Here is a 23,552-nt window from a genome sequence, read left to right on the forward strand (position 1 = left end):
TGTCAGGAATTCCTCTTTGAAGAGATGAAACTAGATCTTGAAAGTTTCTTCCAGCTGAATATTCTGAGATGATATAAAAGTAATTCATGATACAGTTCTGGAATGTGGAATGAATAAACATAGCAACGGCGGCTGACATTCATTAAATACTTACTCTGTGTTGGGAGATGGGGAGTGAGTTTTGCACCTGCTATCTCTTAACCATTGCACTAGCTCTTCAAGCTGGCTCAACAAGAAAGCTAATGTCTTCCTGGCCATGCATTTTCATACCACTCTTGTCCATAATGGCAACATTTGTAAGCTAGCTGCAGCATGATACCCCAAAGGCAGAGTCTAAGTTTGGAAAGAGGTACAGGTGAGTCAGGTGACCTATTTAGTCAATAGCCATGGCCTCGACAATCAACTTAATAACGTGTTGAGAAGATGCCAGGTCTGGCTGTTCAGGAAGGAAATCTTGCCTTTAGCTAGCTTCAAACAGAACTTCCTTCTGTCTATATTTAGGTTAATGCTGTGTCATGTATATAATGCAGCACCCACTACCTGTGTGACCATGGGCCAGTCGCTAAACTTCTGTCCACCCCTCACACTTCCAGGGGGGTCAGGCAATCCTTCTGAGGACTCCAAATTCTAACATTATAGATGATAAATGGAGGTGAACGAATACTTTCAACAACATCCAAAAATCAAACAATTAACAAAAGATCATCTAAGTGTTTTATGTTGAGGTTTAAAGTTTTATTTACAAGTGCTTATTTGCCCACATTTGATTGTTATCCTTAATACCCCTTGAGAAGTAATTATTGACTACTATTTTTAACACCTGCAAAATGAGGCTAGGGACCTTGCCCAATAATTCAGTCCTCTGACCCTGATGGGTTACCACATTGGGCTTCAGGAGAGTAAAACTGAATCTTATGTGAGATCACAGCTTCTGACACAGGAAGGGGACTGAAAATATAATCTGTTATTATATATCCAAGGGAACATTGGAAGCAGAATAGCATTGGTCGTATGGAGAATCAAAACCAGGACTTCGGGGAGGGGATCTTGGTCCCCAAGAGGAATAGCATGTAGGATGAGGATTCATGATGCCATGGTTCAAGGGAGAGAGTAGTAACAGTTATAACAATTTGTCTCTGAGTCTCCAAGTGCCATGTGGCATATACAGATCAATCAGGTGCCACCCCTGCCCTCAATTACCAGCATTTCACAATGAAGATAAAAATGAACCAATAAATAAGGCAAATTGGGTTACATGCAATAATAGTATTATCACAGCAGAGGAGGAAAAAAGGCAGATTCTGCCCAGAGAAGCTGCTCAGCTTTGGGGGGAAGGTAGGTAGCATCAGAAAGAGGCATTAGGGATGGTAAGAGTTCTACAACTGAGGTTGGGGTGGGAGTAAAGGAAAACAGAGATTTAATCTGGAGGACAAGCTATAAATAAGGACACAAAAGCAGTAAAATTAAAATTGACTTTCTATAAGATCAGGGGGAGTAGGGAGACCGTACACAAGAATGAAAAAGCAAGCTGGAGGGCTTAGTGCTTGCTAAGGAAATCAGCCACACTTGGAGGGGTTGAGGGATGCAAAGAGGTTTTCAGCAGAGGAGGGGACCATAGTTGTGTTTTAGTAATACTGCTCCAGACGCTGAAGGAGTCATAATCAGAATGAGAAGAGATAGAGGCAGGAAGCCCAGTAGAAAGCTCTTACAATAGTCCAAACTCACATTATTAACAGGCTCGATTAGGGGCAGGGTAGTGAAATTGGAAATAATTCACTGTACAGCTCTTTAGGATATTTCCAGGGTTTAAGGTCCAGGTTTCTCTAGGTATTGATGACAGTCAGCAAGAAAGGACACATTTGTGCAGCACTTTGGAGTTTCCACACCACTTCCCCTTCCCTTTCCTCATAGCTGGGTTATACCAGTCTCTCTCGGGTGCTGCTCCCTGCACGTCCGTCTTCTCCACATGGTGATCCATTCCCAAGAGGCTACTAGACTCACACTGCCAACGTATGTTCCCACTGGATCAAGAACCTGAAGTGGTTCCCACTTCAACCTCTGATTCCTGGCAGAAAATGGAAAGGAAGGACTTCTGATTACTAACAGTCATCCTATTTCATCTATGCTGTGTGCCCCTTGAGCCTTGCTGCCAGCCAAGGTCTGTTTTCAGACATCTGTAAGTGACTGGCTGGGTCCTGCTGCTAGTGTCTCTTTATGTCATTTGCCTGATTCCCCTCCATTCATCTATGCCCCTCTTCTTGAAGATCCAGCCTGCAACTCGCCTCCAGGAAACCTGAGATTAGCACCAAATGACCATTATCAACTGGACAAGCCCCCCAGTTTCGGTTCCGATCTCCCCTCTCATTGCTGAAGACTGGCAGCATCAGCGGTAGTCCTTCTGTCAAAAGGGACCCTTTCTACTCTCCCCAACCTGGCAGGAATCACAGCCCCCTGAGCCTCTCCCCCAGCAGAGCTGCACATGCTGCAGAGACGTCCACTTCCCAAAGTCCCCCATTTCCCCTTTATCTTGCACCTGTCCTCAGGGCAGTCAGTGGCCTGAATGTTCTAAATGCCAGCCAGAGCTCCTGCCTCAACCTCATTTAAACCTGACTGCTCAGAGAACTTGCAAGTCCCAGAGTGACCTGCCGTCCTTCCTACCAGCGATCTGCCAGAAACAGTGAAGGTGCCAACATTTCTTCAACTAGACGAAAGAGGATATTCAGCCACACAGAGAGAGATAAAAACCGTAGATAACTGGATGAAGCGCTTGAAATCACTCAATGGCACAGCCATCTTTTAATTCCCTTGGGAACAGGAGATAAGAATAATGGAAAGCTGCAGATAATCCATTAGTTTCAAAAGAAACCTTCCGCATCAAGTGTGCAATTTAAAGTTGATGCTCACAAGACACAAAAGAGGCCAGTGATGGGTTTTCAGGAAGGAAGTAAAATCCAAAGAACAGGAAAAGACACAAAAATGTTCTCCATAAATGCTAAGGATGGCACACTGCAGTTATTAACCACAACTTTATACTCTTTCCCATTAATGGAAAGGCTAAATCTTTTCTAAGTGTGACAAGTGGCATCTGATCACACCCTAGGGATTCTCTGTTCTTTAGCCACTTATCAGTCACAATAAATTTTCTGTACTCCCACTTAAAACATTATTCTCCAGGGGGTATTCTAGTTTACTTTGAGCATCTGTGACAAATATCCCCAACCAACAGCAAAAATGCTTAATTCAACCCATCATAGGAGGCAGAAAATTCTGCCTAGCCCAGGTAACTTTGAGCTGGGAAGTGCCTTGCTTGGAGGCTGGCTCCAACTCTAATCAGGCTCTCTCATTTTTACAGGTGGGAATGGTGAGTCCGGGGAGAGGCAAAGACATGGCTGGGATCACACAACTAATTAGTAGCAAATCTGCACCAGGATCTGCAGCAGTTCTGGGTCTCTTAAATCTAAGATTGCACCTAATTTAAAATAGAAATTTCTCCCTATTTTTCTGTTTCTCCTATAACAGCCCAGGGTGGACATGGACATGCACCACCCAGACTTCCTTTCAGGAAGGACTGTGGTCCACTGTGGGAAGCCTGGTCTGCGCACAGCCTACAGTTCTCCATGCCTTCAGGGTCTGCCTCAATTGTAGAAGTGGACTTGTACAAATGTCACCCAACGTCACATCCTTCTCAGGGGAGCTTGTTTTCATTGGCTAAATGAAGCAGAGTATAAAGGCCCAGACATTTCTACCTAATAGGGGCAGGGCAACACTGGTGAGCAATGTCCACTCCAGAGCTTCCCACTGGGCTAGCCGGGGTTTTGTCAGACCTGCATCACACTATGACTTCTTCCTGTGCTCAATTTGGTTTCCTTCCTCTTTATTTCACAGATGCTGGTTTCTAATAAATATCTCATACCCTAGATTCCTCAGCATCTGCTTCTGGAATACCCAACCTGCCACACTTGCCTCTTTGGGCGATGCCACACCCACACTCAACTGGCAACCACCTTAGCCTCCTTGACTTGCCTACCCTAATTCTAGGGTTAAGCCTTAATTCTAGACCCTCCCATTCAGGGCAGCCTTCCTTTCGCACCCTTACCCTAAGTCACCCCCTTTACCCTCAAGTCCAGCTCTCAGGATTGTGGTCTTCCTGCCTCCCTAGCCAACAACGCAGCACAGCAGAAGGGAAGCCTAGGCCAGCTGGACAGTCTTCCCATAGGCCTCTGCCCCTCAACCTGCACTGGGGCCTCCACTCACATGGGATGAGCCAGGTCCCGGGAACTGACTTATCTGGTCCCCTGTGACTTATCTGGGGAAGCTGTAATCACTCGTATGCTGATGGCTCTCTTCGCAGTTGTAGGGTTTGCTTGAGGAGATGAGAAGTTGAATAATTATGACAGGAATTTGGTGGAAATACACAGCACATGGGTTCCAGTGAAGTTTGATCATGTAGATAGGGTGACCATATGTCTTGTTTACCTGGAACATTTCTGATCTATAACTGTCATCACAGTGTAATTATTAGTAGAATTGCTTTTCACTCTCAAGTGTCCCTGTTTGGTGATAATGTGGTCACCCAGTATATAGGACATGTCACTTCAGAGCAAATCTGTCTGGCTGTCCATCAACCTCCCCAATCTCACACATGCTGAAATAGCAAGATATGGTGGTGCTGTGGGTGGTAAGTAGTAAGAATACGGTCCCAGCCCAGACTTGGGTTTGAATGACCTTCGCACCAGGCACCGGCTAGGGATTATTGATGAGTTCTTTTGTCTCTTGCTTTATCTGAAAAAACAAAAACAAACAAACAAACAAAAAACACCCTGAAGTAATAAAACATGCTCGGCCTATTATACAAGGCTATTGACCATATCAAGTAAAAAGGTAAATAATGCTTTGAAACAATAAGGTCCCATTGAGATGTCAAATATAGACAAAATATCAACGTAATAAATATTTGCTGAATGAATGATTGATTGAATGGCAAGAGAGAGATGTTAGGTATAATTATTATCAATATGTGGTAATGATATTTAAGTCGCTCAGCCTCCTATGAAGAGCTAGAATCTAATACCCCTATCCTTGAATCGGGCTGGATTTAGGGACTCACTCCTAATGGAGAGAATGGGCAGAAGTGGCTTTGTGTGACTTCCAAGGCTAAGTCATAAGTGATGCTCTTCCTCTCTTGGGATACTCTTCAGTCCCAGCCACCATAATGTGGGAAAGCCCAGACAAAAATGGAGAGGCCAGGTCCTCAGCCCCACTCTAGGTTCTAACAGACAGAGAGAACTTAACTGCCTTTATGAGAACTCCAGCTCCAGTTATTATCTGATTGCAGCCTGGTGAGAAACCCCAAGTGAGAACCACCTCCTAAGCCCAGTTAAAAATAAATGATTGTTTTGTTAAGAGAAAGAAGGAAGGAAGAAAGGAAGGAAGGAAAGAAGAAAGGAAGGAAGGAAGGAAGGAAGGAAGGAAGGAAGGAAGGAAGGAAGGAAAGAAGGAAGAAAGGAAGGTAGGAAGGAAGGGAGGGACAGAGGGACAGAGGGAGAAACAAATAGGCATGTGTTCTGAGTTTCTCCTTTTGGCGCAGACTGCCTCCTAAGAATGTAAGAAGGGCCATATTAGGTGTGATTCAGCCTAAGCAGCTAGAAATTATGGCCCTGACAATAGCTTCTAGGGGAGTACCACTCAGGGCACTCGGGTTTCTTTAATAGCCCATTATGACTGTTATCTCCACATTTATCTTAATCTTTGAAATTACTTTTTCAGGCACTACCACCTCTTGGGATAATGGTTCCATAAGCTTCTTCCCTATGAAACTCTTCCAGAACTGGAAAAACAAATGCATGTTCAATTCATGTACTGCACTTACCATTTCAGAACTTACAATCATATTCACTCAAACTTCACCTTTTCAAGCAGGAAAGTCTAGAATTTCTCATCACATCCCCTGCTGGAAAACCACTTCAGCATCTAAAACATTCAAGGCCTATGAAGTGAGTGCAAAATCCCAATGAAATAAGGCATAAACGAGTAATTTATTTGTTCATATGAGTATGGTTTTATTGGCTTTTAATTAAAAGACAGCACGTGGGTTTTTACTTTGTTTAAAAGAATGAAATACATGTTGAAGGACTAGAAAATAAACATGTAAGGCTCTGAACTGAATATTAAGATTCTTTTATAGGATTTTTATCACATGTTCAAAGTTAAATTTTTTCCTTAGGAATAAAGCTTCACAATGATAGTAGAAAACAGCCAGAAAATGTTTGCATACATCATGCTCCCCCTGCTCAAAAGCTTTTTTTTCAGAATTTCACAATTACTGTGCCGTGCCTTGCACAGCAGAGCCCGCGTTGCTCGAGGGGATGGTAGCCATCGTCAGCCTCCTACTTTCCAACAGAACATCCGCTGTGATCAATCTGATCTGCTCACGGACTCCCGTGCACAGTGCTATGTTGTCCCTCCCCGTTGTATGTTTTGCCAACACTGCCCCGCACAACTGGAAGTCCCTTTTTGTGTTTCTTTTCTGAATTCCAACTATTTATAAGGATTGGTATGTTATGACTTCCTTCTTTCTAGAGGCCTTCCAGAAAACAAAAAGAGAATTTGCATTTTTATTATGTTTATTTATGTTTGAGAGGGAGAGAGACAGAGTGTGAGCAGGGGAGGGGCTGGGAGAGAGGGAGACACAGAATCCCAAGCAGGCTCCAGGCTCTGAGCTGTCAGCACAGAGCTAGATGTGGGGTTTGAACTCACGAATGGTGGGATCATGACCCGAGCTGAAGTCAGACACTAAACTGACTGAGCCACACAGGAGCCCCTTGCATATATTTTAATTCCACAAAACTTACTTTAGCTTGCAATTACCATATGAATCATTTTATCTAAGGGTAATGTGTCTAAGATGCAATGTGGGATCTTAATGATCTTATTTCTTCAAACATGTTACTGTTCCATTACTTGGGATTATTGTTGCTCATCATCCCTCGTCATTATTCATCAACCGACCCCAATTATATTAAAAAATAATAATTATTATACTTTTTAAGTGGAAGAATGATGGAATTGTCTAGAAAGATGACCCAGAAGCGAACAGATAACAGAAGGCAGTACACGCCATCTTTGTGTCTTTGTTCAGCCTTCATTGGAAACAAATGACAATTCAGAATTTTTCATTTTCTACCCTTAAAGGCAAAGAAAAGAAAATGAATAGGGTAAGACATTTCAAATTATTAGACAACCAGAAGATGAAATGAAAAGAGACAGACAACACACTAGATCTGAAGAATGAGGCTAAAAAGTATCCCATAAGTGAAATCTCAGACAGTGAGTCCTCAAATGACACTAATCTCATAATTTTTCTCAAATTTAAGAATCAACATATGAATAATGTATATTTAAGGACAGAAAGGGAAGACGGTCTTTTCGTCCAGTTAGTCAGTCAAAGGAAGGACTTCGCCACGCAATAGGTTGTGACAAGAACCTGGCCTATCCCATTTTGCTAACATGTAACAGCATTGTCTCATTTATGGTATTTGTGCCTCAAAATTTACCTGATACAAAGATGTTTACCATGTTTGGATTCTTATTAAAATTCTAGTCACGTCTTTTTTCACTATCCCTTTATTTTCACTTCTGTATTCACAGAATGACTTAAAATATAAAAGATAAATAGATAAACCATTAAGCCTCCATGAGGGGGACTATTTTTCTTTGTGTTCTGAGAGTTCAGGTCCAGCTGGAGCTCCACCTACCTTCTAGAACCTTCCCTCCTGTTCCAGACCACCCTGAATTTTCCTCCCAGAATTACTATTCCAAAACCCTTCTCCATAACAGGAGTTTGATGTGAGTTATATATTTGCTTCATTTCTTATCTTAACCAAACCATAAAGCTCTTTGAGGGCAGGGATATTTAGTCAGCAAACATCTGAGTGCTGGGACGGGTGCCACAGCAGGCCACACGGACACACCAGTAGGCGTATTAGACACCACCCTCGCCTCTATGGCATACACTTCAGCTGCAGCAGTACCCAAATGCAATCAGAGGAAGGGGCAATGAAAAAAGCCATAGCTTCAGTGTGAGACAGACCTAGATGTGAATTCTGCTATCACTGCCTCATATTTGCAGGAACTTAGGAAAGTTTCTTTGCCTCTTGGAACCTTGTTCTCCACTGAAAAGTGGAGGTCCTATTGCCTTCCTTGAATGGTGTATATTAGCTTGCGAGGGCTCCCATAACAAAATACCACAGACTGGATGCCTTAAAAAACAAAACTTCCATTCTGGATTAAGAGGTACAAACTTCCAGTTTCAAAACAAATTAAGTCACCGTGTAGCAAATATAGTCAATAATACTGTAATAATGTTGCATGGTGACTTTGCTTATCATGGTGAGCATTGAATATTGTACAAAATTGTTGAATGAATATGTTATACACATGAAACTAGTATTACATTGTATGTTAACTATACTTCAATTAAAAAGAGAGTGGAGTAGCTAATTATTATTAAAGTCTTTTGGCTCCCAGATCAGTATTTGTTTTTTACAAAATTCTTCCAAGTTGAAATAACGTATCATGGTCATTACAGAATCTGTTAATTAAACATTCTTATGACACTTTTCTCACATTGTTCCAGCTTACCTGCACTTATTTCCTTATATGAGTCTTTCCATGTGTGTCTCCCCTTACTCCTAGGCAAGAGTATAACATCCTGAATAATGGGAATCATCCCTTCTATTCATATGTTACATTAATGAATTTAATGCTCTGTACACAGTCAGTGCTTAATAAATGATATATCCTTGAACATGCCTAATATAGTGGTGAAAACATAGTAGGTGCTCAGGACATACTTGGTGATTGACCGTGTAAGGAAACCAGGTTGTTTTCACATACAAGGTCACAAGGAGTCAGAGATCCCCACATTGGGATCTAAAGAATTGATTCAAGTCTGGACTCTGCCACTTACTAGTGTGTGACCTTAAGCATGTTACTTAACCTAACACTCCTTTCTGTGTGTAACGTGAGAACAATAGTATCTATTTTGTGTGATTGCTTTCAGGTCTAAATGAGATGATGTCTGTGATATCAGCCATCCTGGAATGTAGTGGAAGATCAGTAAACATTAGCTGAATTTCTGAGGGTCTTTCTGAATGTGGATCTCTGCCCAAATAAAACTGCTGCATTCCCATCAGCATTTTCAAACAGGTAAAACTTGGCTCAAATGAATATCAGAAGTAGGTTTAAAGTGAAAGATGGGAAAGAGATGTCCCAAAAGGGTAACTTGAGAAAAGCTTGGGCTAGGCACTGGTCTCAGTCTTGGTGTCCTGGAATATTAAACCTTCCAGATTTTTCCAGCACCCATAGGCATCCCCATTCCCATCACATGCACACACACACACACACACACACACACACACACACACTCACACATAGAATTAGGAAGGTTTGTTTTGTGGGGCCCTTACCCCCTTACCCCATACCCGACCTCTCTCCATAGCCACTAGAGTCAAAAGGAAAGGGTAACAGATTCATGTTAAGCCATTTAGATTTTCTCTTTTTGTTGATTCCAGATATGTGGCAAGGAACTGCAAGATAATCCTGGAACATATTGTGCAGAAAAGACAATGTTCAAAGATTAGTAGCATTGGCTCAGGACACAAAAGCCAACTTGAAAGACTCTCACCTGCCAAATTTGGGAGCCATCTGAGTATCAGAAAAGAAAAATTACAGTAAGTGTTGATAATACTTTGAGTTTGAGTTGCTTTTTTAAATGTTTTTTGCCCATTTTTAAAAAATAGTTTGTTGTCAAATTGGTTTCCATATAACACCCCAAAAGTGCCCTCCTCCATTACCACCACCTCTTTCCCCCCTCTCCTCCTTCAACCCTCCGTTCGTTTTCAGTATTCAATAGTCTCTTGGGTTTTGCAACTCTCTCTCTCCCCAACTCTCTTTCCCCCTTCCCCTCCCCATGGTCCTCTATTAGATTTTTCCTGTTCTCCTGTTAGACCTATAAGTGCAAACATATGGTATCTGTCCTTCTCCACCTGACTTATTTTGCTTAGCAGGACACCCTTGAGGTCCATCCATCTTGCTACAAGTGGCCATATTTCATTCTTTCTCATTGCCATGTAGTACTCCATTGTATATATATATACCACATCTTCTTGATCCAGTGAAGAAATGGGCAGAAGACATAAACAGACACTTCTCCAAAGAGGACATCCAGATGGGCTAGAGGCACATGAGTTGCTTTTTTTAAAGATATACGTTCTATAGCTTTCCTAAAGAAGAGGAGGGGGTGGGGGCAGGGGCTGGAGGAAAGCTCTTCTTTACAAAAATGCCATTTAAAAATAAAGAAGCAATGATAGAAAAATACTATTTTGCAAACTCCAAAATAATAATTGAGTCAGGCAAAGATCATTAAAAAAGTATTGGATAAACTTATAGGGAAACAATCTCAAAGTTATCACTCCACAGATTTATTATTGATTAGAAAGTCAAAATGTATCATACAATGGAAAGACTAGTAGTTGCTATATTAACTAAATAAACAAACAGCATCACTAGGAGTTATCCCCTGATGTGATAACATGAACAGTGCACAGCATCGCCTAGATAATTGATTCACCAAAAAATGTTTCATCTGATCCTAATCAGGAAGAAACCAGGCAAAGCCAGGATGAAAGACACTCTATATGACAACTGGCCAGAATGTTTCCAAAGAGTCAATGTCAAGAGGGGTGCCTGCATGGTTCAGTCAGTTGAGCCTCTGATTCTTGATTTCAGCTCAGCACATGGTCTCACAATCATGAGGTCAAGCCCTGCATCAGGCTCCACACTGGTCGTGGAAATGGCTTAAGATCCTCTCCCCCAGTCTCTCTCTGCCCCTCCCCAACTTGCATGTATTTGTGCGCTCTCTCTCTCTCTCTCTCTCTCTCTCTCTCTCTCTCAAAAAAGAAAAGGAAAAAGAAACACAAAAGAAGGTAGGATGACTGTTCTAGATTTTTAAATGACCAAAAATATGCAATATAAAATTTTTGATTGGATCCTTGATTTTAAAAAGTATAAAGAAAAATGTGGGGCACTTGGGAAATTTTGAATATATACTGGACATTAAATTTTTGTTAATGTTTATTTGTTTTTGAGAGAGAGAGAGAACATGTGCGCGCACACACATACACAAGCAGGGGAGGGGCAAAGAGGAGAAGGGAAACACAGAATCTGAAGCAGCCTCCAGGCTCTGAGCTGTCAGCACAGAGCCTGTTGAAGGGTTCAAACTCCAGAACAGCTACATCATGACTTTAGCACAAGTCAGACACTTAACTGACTGACCCACCCAGGCGCCCGCTATATACTGGACATTAGATGATATTGTTGAATTGTGGCTAATTTTCTTAGGTGCAATAAGGGTATAGTAGTTCAAAAGACCGTCTCTACCTTAGAAGATCATGCTGAAGGATTCAACTACCATTACTTTCAAAGAGTTTAGCAAAAAAACAATGTGTGTGTATGGAGAGAGAGAAAGCACATGAACATGGATAAATGTTAATCATTGATTAATTTGATGAAAGGTTTATTGTTCTGTTCTTTCAACTTTTCTATGGGTTTGAGATCTATAACTTTAATAAAATCCAGCTTATCAAGTCTTTCTTTCATGGACTGTTCTTTTGGTACCGTTTCGGAAATGCCATCTCCATAATCAAGGTCATCAAAGATTTCTCCTATGTTATTTCTTAGAGTTTTATGGTTTTGGGTTTTACATTTAGGTCTAGAGTGGATTTTGAGTTAATTTTTAGAAAGTTATTTTTATAAGTACACTTATTTTTTTTACATGTGGATATCAAGTTGTTCCAGCACCATCTGTTGAAAAGACTATCTTTGTTCCATTGTATTGCCTTTGCTTCTTTGTCAAAGATCAGTTGACTATATCTCTGTGGGTTTCTAGATGTATTTTGACTTTCATTTTTATGCTTTTTGGGGGGTAGAGTCTATTTTTTTTGTTACAATGAGCCTACATTGCTTATAGAGTCAGTAAAATAACTATTTTAATTTTGGAGGAAACCACCATTTTCTATTCCATTAGTTGTCTTTCCATCCCTGGAAATAGTGGAGATAATTATTTATGTAATGAAACATATTCATTTAGCAAATATTTCAGTATGAGAGAATACTGAGTTGCTTGCAAAGACTCTGGATATGTCTTGAATGTCTTCTCATCTAAATTTAAGTGTTTTCTCCCTATTTTTCCATATAAATATTATGGAAATAGGTTAAACAAAATTTTGAAAAGAAGGAAGAATCACCATGTCAACGATTTCTCCTTTCCTGTTTCCTACCAATCTGTATCCATATCATTTATCCAGTTGTAATCATCTGGCTTTCCTTTTACTTCTCTCTTCTGAATCTTCTGTTCGTTAATTTAAAATCCCCTGCAATCCATTCATGTTTGGCAGATATACTGCTTTGCATTAATCCTAAATGCATTTTTCAAGCTTCAAGGGCTATGGTGTGCTGCAGCGGGGCTCCTGTCTCGTTGCCGTGTGTGTGCCCAGCCCCTAGCACAGTGCCTGCCGCTGAGGAGGCCCTCGGTCTGTGTTTGCTGAATGAACCAGCCGGAATATGTCATTATGCTGGCAGAGAGGGGATGGTTGGTGTGCGATTAGACCGTGCACACACGCCAAGCCATGGAATGCAAATAAGATTGTTTCCACCCCACCCCTGAGCCCTGACTCAAAGCCCTCTGGTGCCTTTTGTCTCCAAGCAGCAAGGAATCCAAGCAGAAAATTCACTATTAATGCTTCAATAAAACGTTCAGGTCCTGGATGCAGCCCCATGGAGGCCGCGTGGCAGCCTGGAATACAGATGTGCTACCTCAGGGGGGAGTCCCATTCTCATTTAGTCTTATCTGTCATTAGGATAGAAGCCTGAACTCCTGCAGCCTAGGCCTGGATAACTCTTCCACATTGGTGGGCCACGGGACAAAAAAAGGCAAAGCCAACGTTTGGCAAGCACCAGTTCGTTTCTGAAAAAGTCCCTTTCCTGGCGGTCTGCTCTCAGTTTTGTTATTATGTGACACGAGAGGTTAATCACCTAGCTTTCCCTCAGAGAAACAATTTCATTATCCTAACCAGCCAAGTGGCTTTGGATTTTTTTTTTTTTTTTAGGAACTGTGCTCTTATGATTCAACAAGATAAATTTTGCAAGTAATTCTAACGGCACCAGCTCAGGTGGGTGCTGGTAAGAGCTCTTTGGTTGTGATGATGGTAGACAGAGCTGGAAGTACCAGCGGTGTGTGTGTGTGTGTGTGTGTGTGTGTGTGTGTGTGTGTGTGGCCGGTAGAAATCCAGGGTGGGCAGAGGACATGCAGGAGGGAGAAGGTTACAACAAGGTTCTTAGGAAATGTCTTTTAATTGAAGCAGAAAAAGTGGACTTGGAGATCCATTATTTTACTTTGCAAAGAACTAAAACAATTTTCTTTCTCAAAAACAAAACAAAACAAAACAAAAACTACCTCTTTTATATTTTCCCCTTCCAGAACCACAAAATAGCTTTGGGAAGAAAGTCATCTTGCATGAACAAGAACACAATTTCATGAAATGTTATTCTATGATTTAAGCCAGCAACTACATAGAAAGGGAGAAAGAAGGGGGCCTTCTCTGTCAGACACAGTTTCAGACTGTTCCTGGCCAACAGGGCTCTGATCGTGGTGATGAAGAGAGATGGGAGTGGTCTAGAAACTGGAAGTGTCAAGATATTAGGAGATTTTCATGTAACATTATTTGCTGAAAAAAAAAATAGGAAGCTTTCAGTGCAGGGGCTTGACTATTTGTCTATTTCTTGTGGGAGTTTGAGGCTTTGGTCATCCCTACAGAACCAGCCACATAGAGACAAATGAACACCTACACAGATAGATACTCCTCTGCTTTCTCCCATCAGTAAGGATTTGGTGTCATTCCTAACTTCACACTCCCAAAGACCACCTTGAACACCTCACTCCTTGTGCAGAAGTCTTCAGTCTTTTCTGATTGCCAAGGTGCCACGTTTGGAGGCCACCATTCAAGGCCTTCTACTCCTCAGGCAGGCTGCACATCCAGCCCCTTCTCTTACCACTCCCTTCTGCAAAGCTTCCTCTGCCTCAGTGCACCTGTGCTGTCCACTGTCTCCTGCATTTCCCGTCCTCTATCCAGGTATCACCTATCTTTCAAGTCCCAGCTCAAACCTTCCCTTTTGGCCAAGCCTTTCCCACCATCCCAGCTGGAGGGGCCTCTATCGCCCTTAAATGCCCACCCATCTTTTGCTAACACTGTAACAGCCTTATACCAATGACCCTTGAATGACGTAGATTTAAACTGTGCAGGTCCCCTCGGACATGGGTCCACTTACACATCGATTTTTTACAGTACAGTACCACAAATATATTTTTCTCTTCTTTATGATTTTCTTAAAAACATTTCCTTTTTCTGTAGCTTACTTTATGAAAAGATTACTGTATGTAATACATAAAACATATAAAATATGTGTTGTTTACGCTACCAGTAAGGCTTCTGGTCAACAACAGGCTCTTAGTAGTTTTGAGGGAGTCAAATTACACATGTATTTTCTCTTTTTCTTATTGTTTTAATATTTATTTTTGAGAGAGAGAGACAGAACACAAGCAGGGGAGGGGCAGAGAGAGAGGGAGACACAGAATCTGAAGCAGACTCCAAGCTCTGAGCTGTTCACACAGAGCCCAACACAGGGCTTGAACTCACAAACTATGAGATCATGACCTGAGCCAAAGTCGGATGGATGCTCAACCAACTGAGCCACCCAGGCACCCCCCACCCGCCAATGTATTTTCCTTTCCATGGTCATGGGGGGCGGTTGGCACCCCTACTCCCCAGGTTGTCCAGGGTCAAATCTACATCCTTTTAGTTCTTGCAGCTTATTTTCCAAGCTAGACTGTGAGTTCTTTGAGTGCTAGAATTTTTATTATAGTTCATTCACTCTCTTGCCTATTAATATATTCCTTGTGCATATCAACAAATAATTGGTGTTCAACAAACGCATGTGGGATTGGTTGACTTTGGTGTGCTTGGCTCTGTGCTCATTGGAAAGAAAAAGGAGAGAATATAAATTGCTTCCCTTAGATGATTTACAGTCTTCCTGGCCAGGCAAGATGTCAACCACCTCCACCACCACCACCCCACAGAGATCAGCAGGGGCACACTATCCAATGCAAACTGCAAATCTGAATACAAAACACTGTCCAGAAAAGTGCTGTGGAAACTCAGGAAAGGAAAAGGCCAATTTTTAATTTGTTACTAGAGATAGAGGTACTTGAGATGGTCTTGAGGGATAATCGTATTTTGTATCTGAGGTGACTCAGAGTTTTCAAAGCCTCTTCATTTACATTAACTGTACAAATTTTACACCACCATTGTTAGGTATTACTATGTCCATTTTAAAGAGTAAGAGTACAAGGCCCAGGGCACCTGGGTGGCTCAGTGACTTCAGCTCAGGTCATGATCTCACAGCTCATGAGTTAGAGACCTGCATTAGGCTCTGTGCTGACAGCCCAGAGCCTGGAGCCTGCTTTGGATTCTGTGTCTCCCTTTCTCTGCCCCCTCCCACTCACACTGTCTCTCTCTCTCTCTCTCTCTCTCTCTCTCTCTCTCTCTCTCTCTCTCTCTCTCTTTCTCTCTCTCTCTCTCAAAAATAGATAAACATTGAACAAGTAAAAAAAATTTTAAGAGTACAAGGTCCTAGAAGCAGGTGTGACTTGGCGAAAGTCACATGGCAGGAAAGGGGCTGAGACTCAAACCGAGTTCAAGTCCAATGGGCTCTGTAGTGAACCTCCACTATCTTCCAACCCTATCACTCTTTACCTTTTAATTAGGACCTTGGAGCAAAGGATTGAAGAAAAATGAAAATGCTGTTTAGAAACTATTATGCAAGCTGCTGAATATAGGAGAGATTGAAAAAAGAGGGAAAGCTGGAGCTCTAACAAATGGCAATAAAGATGAAATGCTTACCCTCGGTAACACCCTGGGGACAAAGGATGGAGAAAGAGCAAGAAGGAGGACTGCTCAGGTTATAATGCCAAGCGTGAGAATGTTATTGCTGACACTGGAAATTTGGGCAGGAGTTAGTTAAAGGGAATATGACAATTTCATTGTGGCCATCAATGTGACATATGGGTATGAACCTCCTGAAGGTACTGGAAATATGGCATCGGAAGCTCAAGGGGAGATTTGGACTGGAGGGAGACCTAAGCATCCCCACAAGAGGTGGAGCTGCGGAAGGAAATGAGCTTGCACACGACACGCATACCCAGTCTGACAGAGAAACAAGCTGGAGAGGGGTTTGTGTCTACAATGTGAAACATGCACTCATTTATGGGGAGTTACAGAACATCAGGATATCAGAGCCACCCCCTGGCATTCAGATACTGACCCCACAGTGAAAAGCTGCACCATCCTACACACTTCTCAGGAACCATGATCTGAAGTGCCCAAAGTGACTAGATGCCTTCTTACTCTGAGCATGGCATGCCTGAAGTTGCTCTGTTCTGCACATTCCAAGTTTCAGGATACATCTCCCAGTGGTCCTGAGGCTCTTAAGACATAGCCATGAAAACTGCGTGCATGGTCTGGGCACACTGTGATATGGCAAAACAGTATGTACACTGTCAGCTTGGTATCTGGGGTACCAGTGCCTGGGTCTGGGAGCCAGAGGGTATAAAGAACCCACTGTGCACACTAGCCACCCACTAAAGCATAGTAATCTTTAGTTCCCTTTCTGGATTTTCCTCCCCATTATCTAATGGATATAGTATCATTCCCCTCTTATTATAGGCTGAATTGGGTGCTCCCCACCAAGAAAAAAATCACATGCTCAAGTCCTAACCCCTAACACCTCAGAATGTAACTGTATTTGGAGATATGGTCTCTACAGAAATGATTATGGTTAAATAAGGCCATTGGGTGGGCCCTAATCCAATATGGCCAATGTTCTTATAAAAAGAGGAGATTACAGGCTGCCTGAGTGGCTCAATTAAGTATCCAACTTCAGCTCAGGTCATAATCTCACTGTTCATGTATTTGAGCCCCACATGAGGCTCTGTGTTGACAATTCAGAACCTGAAGCCTGCTTCAGATTCTGTGTCTCCCTCTCTCTCTGCCCTCCCCTACTCATGTTTTCTCTCTCTCTCTCTCTCTCTCTCTCTCTCTCTCTCACTCACTCTCTCTCTCTCTCAAAAATTAAACATTTAAATAAAAAAATAAAAAGAGGAGATTTGGACACAGATACACATGTGAGGACACAGGGAGAAAACGGCCATCCGCAAGCCGAAGAGAGAAGCCTCAAGAGACACCAACCCTGCCGACCTTGACTCTAGATTTCCAGCCTTCAACACTGCGAGAAAATAAGTGCCTATTGCTGAAGCCCCCCAGCCCATGGCACTTTGCTATGGCAGCCAGAGCAGACTAATGTCCCCCCCCAGTCCTCATACTCACCCACACTGAAGCCCTGCTGTCACTTTTCTCCCACTCACATCCTGCTGTTGATCCTCTGCGTCTCAACATTTCATTCAAAACAGAAGATAAACATCATGTCAGCTCCCCCTTCTCACTTTAACTTCTCTTGAACTTCTAGTCTAATCTACAATTAGCACCTTGCTGCATGGTTTCTAATTCTTTTTTTATGCTTATTTATTTTTGAAAGAGAGAGAAACAGAGCACAAGCAGGGGAGGGACAGAGAGAAGGAGAGACACAGAAACTGAAGGAGGCTCCAGGCTCTAAGCTGTCAGCACAGAGCTTGATGAGGGGCTCAAACTCACCAGCTGCAAGATCATGACCTAAGCCGAAGTAGGATGCTCAACCGACTGAGCCACCCGGGAGCCCCTTTCTAATTCTTAAGTTGTCTGAGACACTATAGTATACCCTGTCCAAGCCACCATTCATTATCATATGTCTTGTCCCCCAAGCCAGCTTCTTGAGGCAAGGACACCTGATTCCAGGTCCTTCTTGTTCTCACATTGCTTAGCACAGCACTAGACTAGATACTCTGAGTAGTCAAACCTACACTTGTAAAGGTAAAACTGGTGGTTTGCCTTAAAATTATATTTGACTAGCTCTTCATTTAAAATCCAACTCCAGGGGCGCCTGGGTGGCTCAGTCGGTTAAGCGTCCAACTTTGGCTCAGGTCATGATCTCACAGTTCGTAGGTTCAAGCCCCACGTTGGGCTCTGTGCTGACAGCTAGCTCAGAGCCTGTAACCTGCTTCAGATTCTGTGTCTCCCTCTCCCTCTCTGACCCTCCCCGGCTCGCGCTCTCTCTGTCTCTCAAAAATAAATAAAAAACATTAAAAAAAATAAAACCCATCTCTGACTGATCACTAAAGATCAACTTTCCCCCAATAGCTCAAAAGCTATTTGTCCAAAGCAACATTTTTCTAGATATGTCTCCTAAGGAAGGGGGGGGGGAGGAAGAAACAAAAATAAACTTTTGGGAATACACCAAAATAAAAACCTTTTACACAATGGAGAAAATCATCAACAAAAGAAACTGTAACCTATTATATGAGAGAAGATACTTGCAAATGTTATATTCAATAAGGGGTTGATATCTAAAGTATATAAAGAACTTATACAACTCAACAACAAAAAACAAATAATCCAAATAAAAATGGACAGAGAACCTAAATAGATAGTTTTATAAAGAAGACATACAGATGGCCAACAGACACATGAAAAGATGTTCAACATCACTAATAATCAGGGAAATCAAATCAAAACCACAATGAGATAACACCTTACATTTACCAGATGACTAGAATCAAAAAGATAGGAAATAACAAATGCTGGTGAGGATGTGAAGAAAAAGAAACCCACAGGCACTGTTGGTGGGAATGTAAATTGGTGCAACAACTGTGGAAAACAGTATGGAGTTTCCTCAAAAAAGTAAAAATAGAAAACTACTCTATGATCCAGTAAATTCCACTACTGGGCAGTTACCCAAAGAAAACAAAAACACTAATTCAAAAATATAGATGTTTCTTTATGTTTATTGCAGCATTATTTACCATAACCAAGATTTGGAAGCAATGCAAGTGTTGGGTTAGATAGATGAATCGATAAAGAAGAAGTAGGATTTCTATACGATGGAATATTACTCAGCCATAAAAAAGAATGCGATCTTGCCATTTGCAACAACATGGGTAGACCTAGAGGGTATTATGCCAAGTGAAATAAGCCAGCAAAAGACAAATGCTATAGGTTTTACTTATATGCAGAATCTAAAAAACAAATGAAGGGGCACCTGGGTGGTTCAGTCAGTTGAGCATGTGATGCATGATCCCACGTTCATGAGATCAAGCCCCACATCAGGCTCCATGCTGAACATGAAGCCTGTTTAAGATTCTCTCTCTCTCCCTCTGCCCCTCTCCCCAACTTGCATGCTCTCTCTCTCTCTCTTAACTAAAAAAAATTAAAAAAATAAAAAACAAATGAATAAACTAACAAACAAAAAGCAGAAACAGACCTATAAATACAGAGAACAAATTGGTGGTTGCCCAAGGGGAAGGGGGTACAGAGATGGGCAAAATGGGTGAAGGCAAGTGGGAGGTACAGGCTCCCAGTTATGGAATAAATAAGACACAGGGGAGGCACCTGGGTGGCTTTGTGGGTTAAGCAGCCAACTTCAGCTCAGGTGATGATCTCACAGCTTGTGAGTTCAAGCCCCACATTGGGCTCTGTGCTGACAGCTCAGAGCCTGGAGCCTGCTTCAGATTCTGTGTCTCCCTTTCTCTTTGCCCTTCCCCCACTTGTGCTCTGTCTCTCTGACTCTCGAAAAAGAATAAATGTTTAAAAACAGTACGTCACAGGGATGAAAGGTGCAGCACAGGGAATGCAGTCAATGGTATTGTAATAGTGTGGCACTGTGACAGATGGGGCCTACACTGTGGTGAGCACAGCATAACGTGCAGAGATATGGAACACCTGAAACTATTGTAACAGTGTGAGTCAATGGTACTTTAAAAAAAAGGAAAACATAGACGTAAACTTTAAAGTTCTTTGTCCATAAGATAAAAACAAAGAGGGAGGCAAACCATAAGAGACTTAAATACAGAGAGCAAACTGAGAGTTGCTACAGCGGGGGGGGGGGAGTTAAATGGGTGACAGGCATTAAGGAGGGCACTTGTTGGGATGAGCACTGGGTGTTATAGGTAAGTGATGAATCTCTAGGTTTCTCCTGAAACCAATATTGCACTATATGTTAGCTAACTTGGGCTTAAATAATATTTTGAAAATAAATGAAAATAAAAATGAATAAAAATAAAATTCTCTGTCACAATAGGCGGGGCTGTTTTTCTCTAAAAAATAAACAAGAAAATAAATATAAATAAAAAGTCTGTTTGTGTTCCAGTTGGAAGTGTTTTTAAAATGTGAGGAGGGTTTGCCCTGTTTGGAAATAAGAAGCAGCTATTCCAGCTGGGACCCTGCTAGCATGGTTACTAAGGAGACCAATTGGCTGTAGGTGCTGTAATTAATCAGTAAATTCTGAGCAGCCACGTACCTGACGGTGAGAGGCTCTCTACTTAGAGAGGGAAAATTGCTGGGTGGGCGGAGGTTCCTGGAGTTCACTGTAGGAGCTAGCTAGGGCTGCCTTCTTCCCCTGATACTCTCTTTACTGAAATTTTCCGGTGGTTGCTTTAAAAGCTGCCTCAAAACTTACCCATCTGGACAGAATGGAGTCTAAACTTTGCAGTCCCCGTGGCTTGGGTGTCTCTATCGCAAGAGGATGACAAAGTACTACGAGCAGAAGTAAATGGCCATTGCCTGGTAATCACTAGTGATAGGCTGCGGGACCTTTCCTCACCAACGATTTTAATAAATGTACACTGTCAAAAAAGCTTGCTTTTCAATGACCAGTTATCACACCTCAGGGAAGCCTATGGACCTGAAGGTGCCTTGTTTCAGGGGCAAAGGGTCCAGGAGAAAGCCTTTACATGATGGTGAATACACCCAAGTTGCACCCTTTCTGATTCGCTCTGGCTTTTCCCAGAGGCAAGGCTCTTATACTCCCACAGAACAATGGTTGGAAAGTCCCTTCCTAGATTCGTTCCTGCCCTTCTCCTCCATGCATTAGAGGAGCCAACCCTATCAGAATATGTAGCTTCAATAACCCAAAGAGAACTTCCAGGTCATTTGGCTCAACTCTTTCATTTGGTCTATGAGGCAAGAAGAGTTCAAAGAAGCTGTGACTTTTCACTATTGTACTTTCTTTCCCTCAACCGCATGGAAAGGAAAGTGCTTGGCTACCAAGCGCCCTGGGAATGACGAGGAGCTCAAAGGCAGGTATATCATTTATGATTTTCTTACTGCGTGTAACAGAAAATCCAAATAAGTGGCTTAAACAAAACATGGCAGTTTAGTTATTGATGACACCAGTAAATAGCCTCTGTAGAACCACCCCTCATCCTGTTACTTTGTAGTTTCCACCCAACCTGACTCTGGACTGACCTTGAATCACTGCCTTGAGCTGGTAAATGCAGCAAAAGCAAATGGCTCAGAGTGCCATCTCTGAGCTTAGGTCTCAAGGGATGCTACGTGCTTCTGCTTGTTTCCTTGCTTGACTATACTTGCTGGGGCTTGCACCTCAGTCTTGCTATGAAAACATGCAGACCAGCCTGTTGAAGGGATATGAGAGACACAGGAAGAGTAAGACAAATGGAGGAGAACCAAGGCGCCCCCAGACAGCAGCCAACATGCAAGTGACTGTAGAGTCATGAGGAAGCCAAACTGAGATCCGAAGAATCGCCCTGCCGACCCCAGCCTAAATGGCCAATTTGCAGTGTCACGAGCCAAATACAGGATTTCTTTAAGCCTCTCACTTTGTCGTGGCTTGTTACGCAGGCAACGGCTCTCTGAACTCCGACTGATAATAAATAAATAAATATCTGAGGTTTTTCTCTTGAAAAATAAAAAAGTTGGAGGTTGGAAATCCAGGGTGGATATGGCATCTCCATAGTCATCAGGGACCCAGAATTCTTCTGTCTTTATGCATCACTGTCTTTAGTCCATGGCTTTCATCCTCCAAGTTATCTCATGGCCCAAGATGGCTACTAGAGTGCCAACCATCACATTTGTGTTCCAGGCAGAAAGGAACGAGAGCAAAGAAGAGGCTTTGTCCAGTTGAATTGGCCCCCTTTAAAAGAGTTTCCCTGGAAACCTCACCCAATGACTAACAGCTTGATTCTCATTGGCTATCTTTAGCTTCAAAGAAGGCTGAGTAGCAGAGCACATTGCCACCTAGAATAAAATCAAAGTTACTGCTTAGTAAGAAAGAAGAGAGAAATGAGTATCAGAAAGCAACCAGGACTATCTGCCCCATTATGTGTGAAATCAAACTTCATGCCTAGGATCCCAACATACATCAGGATGCAAAACTGACCACATATCATGCTAATTTCTCAGAGTTCATAGTGGTAGCTTTGACCTGTAATAACAACAAAGTGTAAGTTTCAGGCAACAGAGATCTAAGTGGAAAATCAGGGTATGTTGGTTCCCTGGACCCTTTTGCTGTGAATACAGATGGAAGGGAAGTTTTATTCTTAGAACTTGTTGATCTTAACTTAGGGCAGGTGCTTACTTGCTTGCTTTCTATTTTTTTATTGAGATGTAATTTACATAACATGAAATTCACTATTTTAAAGGACATAATTCTGTGGTTTTCAGTATATCCACTATGTTGTGCAACCATCAGCACTATCTAATTCCAGAACGTTTCAGTCACCCCACCCCGCTAAAAAGAAACATGCTATTTAGCAGTCAAAGCACATGCTTTCTTTCATCCTTCCCCACCGTTCTCAGGTCCGTGAGAGCCAGATCTGCCACGGAGGGTACTTGAACTCCTTGAATGACACAGCCTCATATCTTGGGATTCTGGAATATTTTTGCACTTCTCAGGAGAGCCAAGGAAGAGGTCATGGTGCACTTTGCATTGGACAAAGAAAGGAGGGATCCACAAGAATACTGCAGATTTAAACATGGCCTGCCTGGGCTGACTGTGAGCCACCTTCCCACGGGGGAGGGAAGGAGGCTCCACACTGAGTGGTGGGGGCATCTTCACCAGCTTCTGAGACTCCAAGGCACGGGGTGGGGGGGGGCAACACCCTAAGGTACAGCAGCCCCTTTGAAGGTACTCTGTCGTGACACTAGATGTCGACAGGGAATTTTTAGATTCAGTTGGTCTTATTTAATGTGAAGAGGATGAAGGGGATGCAGAACTCATTTATTAAAGGTCTCATAGGTTCTAAATATAAACCGAATCTCGTTTTTCTACTCGCAATCATCCTGGGCAGTATCATACCCATTTTACAGAAGAAGGACCTTGAGTTCTCAAAGAGAAGTAACTTGCTCTAACAGCAGAGCCAGAATCTCAGGCACTTCATTCTGAGTTTAAAGGCTCAGCATTTTTACATTGTGCCATGCTGTGGGCACCTGTGAAAGGCCTCCTGACTTGACCCATCACAGGTAAAGCCACTCCCTGGAGTAGTTCCTAGTTGC

The sequence above is a fragment of the Suricata suricatta genome, chromosome 1 (assembly GCF_006229205.1).
Source record: "Suricata suricatta isolate VVHF042 chromosome 1, meerkat_22Aug2017_6uvM2_HiC, whole genome shotgun sequence".
NCBI classification, from domain to species: Eukaryota; Metazoa; Chordata; class Mammalia; order Carnivora; family Herpestidae; genus Suricata; species Suricata suricatta.